The sequence below is a fragment of the Quercus lobata genome, chromosome 3 (assembly GCF_001633185.2).
Source record: "Quercus lobata isolate SW786 chromosome 3, ValleyOak3.0 Primary Assembly, whole genome shotgun sequence".
NCBI lineage: Eukaryota > Viridiplantae > Streptophyta > Magnoliopsida > Fagales > Fagaceae > Quercus > Quercus lobata.
In genome coordinates this window covers 26,657,075-26,668,682 of record NC_044906.1, presented here as the reverse complement: position 1 = coordinate 26,668,682, position 11,608 = coordinate 26,657,075, and the positions used below count along the sequence as shown (strand labels likewise).

The following is an 11,608-nucleotide window of genomic DNA, read 5'->3' as shown; positions in this document are numbered from 1 at the left end:
TGTTTAATCATCAATTATAGATTAATCTACCCTAATAGTTTGAGACTTTGATTTTTGTAAACTAATATCCTACAAAACCATACACCAAATAATATCTATCTCTCTCTCTCTCTTAAAATCAAAATATAAAATTAAAAATTAGATTACAACTTTATTTAACTATGCATCGTCTTATATCCAAAATAAAGTATCTTTTTCAATCGCAATATATTTTTATTCCTTTTTATTAATATTTATAATTCAACTATGATATTTAATTCTTTATATGAAATTAACATTAGTCTAGTTGGTATTATTTATGTATTTAATGTATTAAATTAACCTTAATTTGATTAGTATTAAATAATTTTGTTTAATTAATATTTACATATTAAAGGTCCCGCATAAATTTTTCGCCTTAGGCCCCAAATTATGTTGGGCCGCCCCTGATGGCATAGCTTCTATAACTTCCAAAAACTCCTTTCTTGCCCAAATGTGCTCTGCTATCACTTGATCATTCCCCTTCAACTCTCCAATTCTGTTATGATGCTCTTCAAGCTTTTTAAGATGCCCTGCACCTGCATTATCAACCCTACTGTGATGCCTTGTACTTGCAGTGTCAATTGCAACCCTGCTGTGATGCCTTGCACCTGCAATGTCAATTGCATTATCAACTTCAACAAAAGGCATGGATATGGAAATGGGCTTCAAACTAAGCACCACTGACTTGGATTGGCAGAAAAACCAATTTGATCATTCATGCTCCACGACTATAAAATAATTGGGTCTAAGCAACTTGAGTACTGTGACAGCTCCACAAGTTTCACAAGAGTTGTTGCAGAAGTACCATGTGAAATTTATTGCTCTGAATCCAAGAATACAAGTGAAAAACACACAACACAAGTGAATCAACAAATTGCAATATATTTATTTCAAACAAAGACAATTATGTGATTTTTGTGAGCTAGATGCGATGCAGAAGGCAATTTTGATGATTTCTTAATGTTTTGGAGATCATTTAGTGAATTTTAAAAAGTTTAAGGTGTTTTTCATGGTTTTCCTAAAGTTGAGGGTTCTTTTGGTAATATTTGAATGATTGGAGGGCCTCCATACAATTTTGGGGCTAAATTGTATTATGGAAAACGGTTGGGGTAAAATTGTAATTTTAAAAAGTTTTGTGGATTAAAGCATAATTATGGAAAAGTATTGGGTTAAAATGTAATTTTGAAAAGTTTTAGGGTTCATTTGGTTGGAAATATGAAAAAGTGGGAGGATATAAATGGTGAGAAAATAAAAAAGAGTTAGTTTTCTCTCATTTTTGTTTGGTTGGAAGGATGAAAACCTCCTTTATATAAATTTACTCTTATGTTCTTATTTCGTGTTTTTTTTTTTTTTTTTTTTTTTTGAAAACTCCTTATTTCATTACTTCCTCTGTTCCACTTTGTTTGTCCTCTATTCCATTTTGGGATGTCCCAAAATATTGTCCTGTTTCTAAAAATAAAAATTATTAATTTACTAATGTTCCTATTATACCCCTATTAATTTACTAATTCAATTTTTTGATAAATTTATTTAAGGAAAGTTTTGGAAACTTATACATTTTTAAAAGGTAGACAAAATAATAAATGATGTTCCCTTAAAAAATTTGACTTTTCAAACAGGACAAACAAAGTGGGACGGAGGGAGCATATATAAGAAGTAATTTCTTTATAATAAAAATGTTTCTTATTTAACCATTAAAATTGAGATTGAAGCAGCAAAATAAGAAGAAAAAAGGGTGGAAAAATAGTAGATGTCACACCCCCCCTTCCAAAAAAAAGATAATGAGATTTTTTTTTTTTTTTTTTTAAGTTAAAAGAGAGATTGAGATTGATCCAACATAATAAGAGAAGAAGAAACAAAACCAAGGAGGAAAAAGGGTAGTACGAAGAAGAAAAAAGAATGAACAGACCAAGCAAGAAAGAAAAGGACAAAAAAAAAAAAAACAAGAAAGATAGAAGAAACTAAGAAGCATGTTCAACATTATAACTGGGGTAAAAGAGAAAATGGAATGGCTGAGCAAAGTAACCTGTGTTTTCTCCCCAATTTGGGAAGAACATTTTGGTGGGCTTAGGGAGAAAATATCTGGGCCCAATCAATTTTTTTCCCTTTCTTTCTTCCAACTAAACACCTACAAAAAATATAATTGGAATGGCTAAGCAAAGTAACCTGTGCTTTCTCCCCAATTTGATGGGTTTAAGGAGAAAACATTTGAGCCCAACCAATTTTTTTCCCTCTCTTCCAACCAAACACCCACAAAAAATATTTTCTCTCCACTTTTTTCTCCTTTTTTTTTTCTTTTTTTTTTTCTATTCTTCCTATTTATTTATTTATTTCAAGTTTAAGGGCAGAAAGTAAAACAATTTCAATAATTTAGAAACCAAAGAAAAGTTTCTCAATATAAATAATTTAGAAACAAAAGAAAAGTTTCTCAATAGTTTAGGGACGAAAAATAAACTTATTAGAGTTTGAAAACAATAAACAAACTTTTAATAAAGTGTACGGACCAAAATAATATTTTACCCAAAATTCTTTAAAAATTAATTGTATGGATTGATAAAAAGTATGCGTTGACATGTACAAAATGACGTAGTTTTATTAATGAATCAAAAGTCAAAACTTAGTCACCTCATCAATGGTCATTAGTTGCAGGGTTTAAATCCAAATATAATGTAGGGATGGGCTCCTCTCCCGTTTGTTACCCTCAAGTTCTCTCCCATTTTAATATGGATGAATGCCACGTGGAATCAAAACAATCCAAAGGCCAAAAAATAAGCCACAAAATTATCTCTTGTTTTGCCTCTCTCTCCATCACTTCACCTCTTTTTCTCTCATTATCTCTCTTTTCAAATGGACCAAACCTGAGCATCAAACTATCAGAGGCATCAAAACAAAACGAACAAAGGATGTGAGTGCTGTGCTTGGGATTTTATCATTCCTGACAAGAGTAGTCAAATCTCACACCCACCTTACACAGTAGTATTTTCTTGGCTTCCCCTGAGAGAATAGAGATCTTTAACTACTTTTTGGTCTCCTCAAGCACCGATTTACTCCGGGCAGCAAGCTATGATCTTGGTGCTGACTTAGCTCTATATGAAAAATAATCAAATAAAAAATTGGATTTGTTTCGTGGCTTTTTTTTTTTTTTTTTTTTTTTTTTTTTTTTTTTTTTCCTTTAGGTTGCATAGAACTCACATACTTTGTCCCTTTTTTTTTTTCGATAAAATCTTTTGTCCCTTTTGTTTTGATGCTTATGATGCTCAGGTTTGGTCCGTTTAGAGAAAGAGGAAAAAGAGGAGAAAGAGAGAGAGAGAACAGGTGAAAGTAACAGGATAGCATGGAGAAAGAAGAGAAAGAGTTTCATGGCTTATTTTTTGGCCTTTGGATTGTTTTGTTTCCACATGGCATTCATCCATATTAAAACGGGAGAGAATAGGAGAATCAACAAATGGGAGAGGAGCCTGTCCTTATAATGTAACATTGAGGACTTAGAAGCGTGAATCCAAAATTTGAAACTTCAGTGAGAAATTCAAAATTGCCCTAAATTTGGTATTAAAAAATAAAAAAAATAAACTCTTTTTTCTTTTTCTTTTTTAACTAAAAGTTACTGTCATACTGTGTATTAATTATATTATCAATTGAAAATGAGATGTTAGTAAAATTTGAATAAAAAACTATATTATTAATTTTTCATTTCAAAAAGAGAGAAAACTGGATTTTAAACTAATAAAATTATAATATAAAAAGTTATATATTCTTGAATTATCAGATATAAGAAAAACAAATCTCACTAAAGTTACTGCCATAAGCCTTAAATTTTATGGAGCTAATCTTGGCATGTGAGAACCTTCAAATTCAATAACAAGATATTTGGGTAATTACAGTAAACCTACTTGTAGTTTAGCCAAAAATTACTTTGTCCAGATGTGGTTTAAAAAATGTCACTTTACTCATCTGAAGTAAGTTCTATTTGTTTTTCGTAACCTACCTCCATTAAAAACATGGGTAAATATGTATTTTTGTTTCCATTTTATATCTCTCTCCTCTCAAAACCAAAAAAACATAAAAAAATAAAATAAAATAAAATAATAATAATAATAGAAAGATAACAAGATCAAAAAGTGTTATGGGTAAAGACAACTTTATGCAATTTTGCATTTACACTTTTGCTATCTCAACCACAAACCCAATATCAATTCGCTCATAGCTCGCAACACATGTACTGCAAGCAAACTTCATCTTGGAAGGATTGAATCCCATTTCATTTACTTCCTCCACAACCTCTCTAAACTGAACCAAATTGATAAGGGTACGTAACAAACTAATAATGAAACTATATCCAGCAACTAAGAAAAGAACCCAGATAGGTGAATTTTCTAAACTGTAATCTTAAGGAATTTATTGAAATCAAAGCATAACAGAGTTTACAACATCATGACTATTACAACACATACAACAGACACATAAACAAAATTAGAACCCTAGACAACAACACCACAAGGTAGTTGCAGGAGCTAGACCTTAGAATCTAACTCCACCTCCATGTTTAAACATATCCTTTTTGTGACTCGACAGGTTCTTAGAATCTTACTAATGCATTACCTAAACAAAAAGGATGAGTTCAACGAAGGATGAACAATTCCTCAACACCAAACAAAGCTTAAGGATTTGACGGAAAGGATGGGTTGAAAGCAACCTACTCAGCACAGGTAAGTACCTCAGGAGATCTTGCTTCTTCTTGATCGACACCTATAATATCAAGGTAATATAGGTAATGGGAGATGAAATTTTTCATAGACTCATTATCACCTTGACCGCAAACAAGATCCCCCATAGAGCACATCCATGGTAACTCCAAAACTAGAAACTCTCTTGGCCAAAGTGTCATTCTTAGTGGATGTCCAGTAACCAATAAACACATCATGTGCTGAAGGCTAACGCTTCTTAATTGGCATCATCCACCTCCAAATTGCAACCTGAAAGGCTAACATGGAATTTTGCTCAATGTATTCTGGATGGTTCAACAAATCTACCTTCAAAGCTTTGCCTGCTTCTCCATAATTGTAGTTCCTAAAAAAAATTTAAAAAAAATTATTTGAATTGTGGCATGCAACTATCAATTGATTTGCAACAAATTCTTTGTAATGGCAGGAAAAAGGCATATACACATTCTTAGGAAAATTATTAGGTACTCCCGGAGTACCATAAATACATACTCCCCCCTCTCATATAAATGGTGGGTCTCACTATGAATTTAATTAATGGGATCCATCATTCATGTGAGAGAAGGGAGTATGCATTTATGGTACTTCGGGAGTATACAATAATTTCCCCACATCTTAGTGTTGTAAATTAAAATGTTTGCATCTTTTAATTAACAAAATATTTTACTTAGTTTTATCAAAAAGTAAGTTGCACATGTTTTTCCAAGAAACATTTATCTAGATTTTCTTTGAAGATTGCGTCACTGAGGTACTAATATTTGAATTATGCTAGAAAATTATCTCATTATTATGTTCTTTTAATTGTTAAACATAAAACTTTCAGCGAAGTTTAGGATAAAATTCAATGACCAAAGTTGATAAAATAATTCAAATGCAAAGATATAAAGTATGTACGATTATTGTTAGTATAATTGAAAAGGTAGGTACTAATAGATAGGTAAAGCACCTTGACCAAAATATGCAACTCCAGGGGCACATGGATAAGCCTTTTTGTAGTGCTCATCACAGAAATTTGAGTTGGAATTCTTTTCCTTGTTATAGCATAAACCCCCTTCTAATTGTTCCTTGTGGCAACTTTATTTTCACCTGAAAAATATCACCCACTTTTACTTTGCATAGACAATAAGTGAGTGAAGGATTATTGACTATTGCTCATATATATACAATTACAAGCTCTTAGTTCATCCATGCGTAGTTCTTCAAATTAATTTAGTTCCAACTTAATTTTTTTTTTTTAAAGAAAAGAAAATTTTAAACCACCATATGAATAGACTCATTTACAGGCCAATGTTTCATTCATTTACTTAAAAAATATAGGATTTTAAAAGTATATGAAGATTTGAATCATAAATCTCATCCCAACATGGCCCCAAAGTTTTAAACAATGACTTGTGTTAATTTTAGTTTTTAAGGTTATTACAAATTTGATCCTCTAACTATAGACTCTATTTAGTTACAAAGATGAAAAAGTAGGAGGAAATAAAAAAATGTTAATTTTTCACAATGTGTGTTTGGTATAAAGGATGAAAATGTTAGAAAATGGAAAACAAATATAAATTTCTTTTTTTTGGTTGAAAAGAAATTAATAGAATAAAAAAGAAAAAAAAATTGTGTCGAAAATTACTATTATGTCCCTACTACATAAGAAAAATAATTTTTAAAATTTATATAAAAAATAATATTATCAATTAAATTAATCAAATCCATTAATTATTAAAAAATCATAAGCAATAAGGTTTCCTGAGTTAGTTTTAAAATCCAAAAAAAAAAAAAAAAAAGTAACAAAGGGAAATAAAAACAAGTAAATATGGACAAGCGACACAAGCACAACAAGTAAGGAAAACTAATAAGACAAAATTTAACAATTAGTAGGAAAACAAAAAATAAAAAAGGAAGACCACACAGTAAGGTTGTGTTTGGTATTGGCATAAAAAACCAGATTTTTTTACTATTCAGTTATTTTTACTATTATTCATAAGTCTTATTATATTTTTTGATACTATTCATGAGACTCATCGTACTATTTCAATTATTTTTTAGCTTTATTTACAATACTTTCAGTAAAAAGTGTTCAGTTTTAGCTAAATAAACTGTTTCCAAATAGATTTTAAGTCAGTAACACACACAGGTATTTATAAATAAAAGGGGAACTCTTTCATTAACAATTTTTTTTCTTTAAAAAACATGTTGGAGCTCATAGCATTTATTGATTCTTAACATGTGCCAGGGCATTTGTTAACCATAACATTTTTTGGCCTGCAATATAATAAAATAAGTCTTTAAATACAACACACACGCAGATGAATGATTATTAAATGCTCTAAAAATACAGTGACAGGGTGGAGTTTTTTCACATATTCACGATAGATCGTATTAGTTAAATTCATGGTGAAATAGTAGGATCCACCGTAAATATACATATCATAACATTTAATAATGTTCCTCAAGTTTACTTAAACCCCCTAAAAAATTGGAATCCTCACATATAACATAAAAGACAGAAGGAAAAGAAGTCCATAAAATACATACATACACACACACACATATATATATATATATATATTCAACCAAACCAACAACACAAAAGCTCAAATTGAAGTTCACAAAACATAAACTCTGTCAAGGTATACATATATACCTTGACAGCAACTTCCTGGGTTTGTTCCTATTGCTGGTTGTTTTGGCCGTCTTGCGTAATAGGCCTATTGTATACATCTCGACCACCCTGTACCACTAATTCAACGCCTTGGGATGAATCATAGCACGACTGGGTTCCTGGTGAACCTAGCCCTTGCTTTCGGTTCGTGTTGCACAAAGGACAGGGCTTCAAAAGCGAACCTCCAATGTTGTATGCACTGGCCGCTCCACGTTAGAGCCAGGGTGGTCCTAGGACCACCCTGACCTGAAAAAGAAAAAAAAAAAATATATATATATATATATATATATATATTATTATATATAAAATTTAAAAGTTTTATGATTTTTTTACCCTTAAAAAAATGTGTGACCACTCTAAATTTTTTTAAGCTCAATATAATTAAACTTTGTCCAAAGTTTAATTATATTGAGCTTAACTTGAATGTAGACACTCGATATGTTTTTTTAGTAGATACGAATTTTGACAAATCCATAATTAGATTATATTTTTTTTTTTTATATCCTCCATGCTTGCAAAACTTCAAGAAAATCAAAAATCAATAGCTTATGTCATTAATCAAATGTTTAAATTTCAAATTTTTGTAGTCTAAAATTATTCGCAAAAAATAAGTTTATGGATCAAATAGTAAATAATGTCCGATTGACATGAAATTTGACATGCGTTTTAAGAACATAGAACATACAATTCAATAGTTAGATTTTCAAAATATGTAGCCGTATTAATTTGTTTAGTGAAAACTATAGTCTTAAGTTACAACTAAATTTGTAGTCAAATTTTGTCCTCAAACTTTGTTCCTCTTAACAATATATTGAGCCCTTACAAACAAAAAGAAAAATCTAAGAAAAATTTTATTTAACTAAAATTTTGAAAAAGATGTAGCTTGCAACATTGATAATGAGATTATCATACAATAATTTCAAATTTTAAAAATAATAATAATAATAGTAGAAGAAGAAAATGGTAAGCATTCATGTATTTGGGTTTTTTTTTATTTTTAGCTTTTATTTTTTGTTGTTGCCAATATATGAATTTATCTTCTTATTAGATTTTATTTAATTTAAGTTTCTTCATGACCATCAGATAAAAAATTTCTAAAACCTCCACTGGTTGTATGGCTCATTCAACAAAGAGTACTCGATACAATTCACAAGCACTAATATAAAAGCCAATATTGTAAAGAGGACAGAACATTTGTACTCCATTTTTTAATGTAAAATCAATTAAAATTAATGGTGATGGCTGGAAAAAGGTCTGTAACTTCACTATTTAAGCGGCTATCAGAAGTTGCTGCATATAAACTTAGAACTGTACTGGCTGCTGAAAGAAAGAAAAGGAAAGTTAGTGAAAGTCATAAATTATTTACTTATTTTAGTCATTATACTAACTTAATTATAATCTCTTTATCTTTTTGGTACTTTTATCTGATCAATAAAGACACTACCTTTTGTATAAAAAACAATTTTTTTTTTCTTTATAGTAAATTTGATTATACTATATCTACAATGGGTCCATCCATTTACGGATTTGTCATATATTAATTTATAAATATTAATAATTGGATAATGGCAACGTTGATCCATCGTTGTTTCTGATATGCAAAAGAGAGAGAGAACAACACAACACAACTAGATCCATCGTTGCAGTAATGTCAGTATGCGAACTTCCACTCCAAAACAAAGTACAAGTGGAAAACAGAAGAACCTTCTTATATTATATTCTGATCATAAATAGGACAATGAAACCTCCAAACAAAAACCTACTATATAACAAGCCGACTGCAGTTTCAATCTTTTGAGGAGAAGGATATGAAATGTAGTAAAAGAAAACAAAAAAAAGGGGCCAGCCAATAACTCACGTGACATCACTGACATGCGTACTTGACCGGTCATGCAAATAATACACGCAACAACCATTGACATGGCATTTTTTGTTAATTATTTTTATGAGTAATGATGTTTTTATTTAGCTAATAATGGTTTTTTAAAGAAATAAACACACACGAAAGAGTGGGAGGATGATATTTTTTCTTGGTCCAATATCAAAATGAAACTAACCACTTTAGTTTTTAAGGGAAATTTTGTCAGTTTCTAAGATATTAAAAAACTAACAAAACTATTCATATTTCAAAACTTGTCGGGAATTTTAGAAAATGCTCATGAAGAAAATTCCAAAAGCTTCCCTCAATGATATATGCCTATTTTTGTTCCCATCATTTTATAAGATTTCAAGAATAAATACACATATATGCGTTTTATTAAGAATTTAAGATGCCTTTTATTTAGCTAATTATGTTTTTATTTTATTTTTTTATGATTTGTCAAACTTTTTGATAATGGGGATGGAGAGGGAGAGGTGGAGTTTAGCCGAGCCATGTGATGGTGCCCCGAGAGAGATTAGAAAATCAATAAAATAAAATAGGGAAGGAATAGTACTCCCTAAAACTGGGGAGCAATTGTAACAAAATCCTAAATAGGGTAGAGATGGGTTATATAATGTGGGTTTTTTTTTTTTTTTTTTTTTTTTTTTTTTTTTTTTGAGTTTTGAGTTTTTTGGGTTTGCTTACCTATTTTGTCCCCTTACCTTAAGATAGGGACATTGCTACCAGTGCTTTCACAAATATAGTCTATACATCCAGAACTTTATAGTTTCATGAATTTTTTTTTTCCACAAAAGCAAAAGCTCTTATATGATGATTAATTGTAAAAAAATATTATGTACCTTAAAAATATATCCACAATAAATAATAAAAAATAATTTGTGTTAACTCCCCATTTTGTAATCCGCATTTAACCACACATGGATGGTAAAAGGGTAATTTCATCTTGGAAATAGGTATCTTAATTATGGCCATTAGATTCATAATTTCATTTCATCAAAATGATCTTAATATTATAACGATCAAATCGACTAGTTATAAGCCCTAATCGGACCATCGGAATAAAAGTTATCATCAAATCAAGTTTTAATGGCCGAGATGCACTATCACAAATCAAGTACGACTATATGTGATTATGAACAATTGATTCCAATTGGTTATAATTATAATTAACTTGAGATTAATGACAAATCGTAATTTGATTGGTTAGGACTATATCTTATGATAAGGTTGCACACATTTAATTAATTAAATAGTCAAACATTAATTATACAATGAGTAATTTGTGTAATTATCTTTTTAATTAGGGTAAATTTGAAACTAATTAAGTTTGAAATGGAAGTGATTGGAGCCTACTAATGTTAGTTGGAAACTAATTTGGGACTTATTAATGTTAATTGTGCTGAAATTATTTCTAACAAATGACCTATGCTCACCATTTCGTTAATATCTCTCAGAATATTTTGAATTTGTGAGCGAGGTTAATTTTTCCAAACTCTAGACATCCGGAGCTTCAATTTGAGCACAAGAATAAGACAATTCTAATCATAATTGAGTAAGATATGATTTTTTTGAATTTGGCTCTGCGAGTTGTTACAATAGCTACGGGAAAAACTAGGCTGTAAACAAACCAAGCCGATCATGAACAACTTGGGCTCGGCTCGATAAAAAGCTCGTTCATATTTGTTTGTTTATAAATAAGCCAAGCTTGAACCTTAGTTTTCGGCTTGTTTGATAAACAATCTGAGCCTGAGCAAAAAAATTTGTTCGTGAACAATCGGGTTCGATACAATACAAGCCAAGCTTAAGCTCATATATAGCTTGATAAAAGGCTTGATATATATTTACTAATAAACTAAATATTTTTACATTACACATATTTTAATAATAAAATTTCCCACATGATATAACTTTTCAGTACCCATTACTTTAAGTTTTTTTTTTCTTTCCCTTAAAAAAAAATTAGCAAAAAAAAAAAGACCGGAGACTTCACTTTGTAATTCACGCTTTTTTCAATTTCCACTTCTACCTTCTAGAGTTCTCTAGCTAGTACAGTAGTACTTCATGCATATAGCTGGACTTCACTCCATTTCTACATTCTAGAGTTCTCTAAAGACTCTAATACAGTAGTACTTCAATACTTCATATACAGCTGGACTTCACTATCTTATCCCTTTGTTCTCTTTTCATATTATTTTCGTGTGTTAGTTTAGTCATTTAGTTACTCCTTTCCATTTGAATACTTTATATCTTAATACAGTTTAGTTTCTTCTCAGTTCTCTCTACCGAAACTTCACAATTTAGTTCTATCATTGAACAAAAAAAACTCAA

General features: G+C 30.1%; 1 pseudogene; it reads right to left on the bottom strand.

The window, feature by feature from the left end:
* Window positions 1-4,714: 4,714 nt before the first annotated feature.
* On the bottom strand, window positions 4,715-7,457 carry LOC115980655 (annotated as a pseudogene).
* Window positions 7,458-11,608: the final 4,151 nt, after the last annotated feature.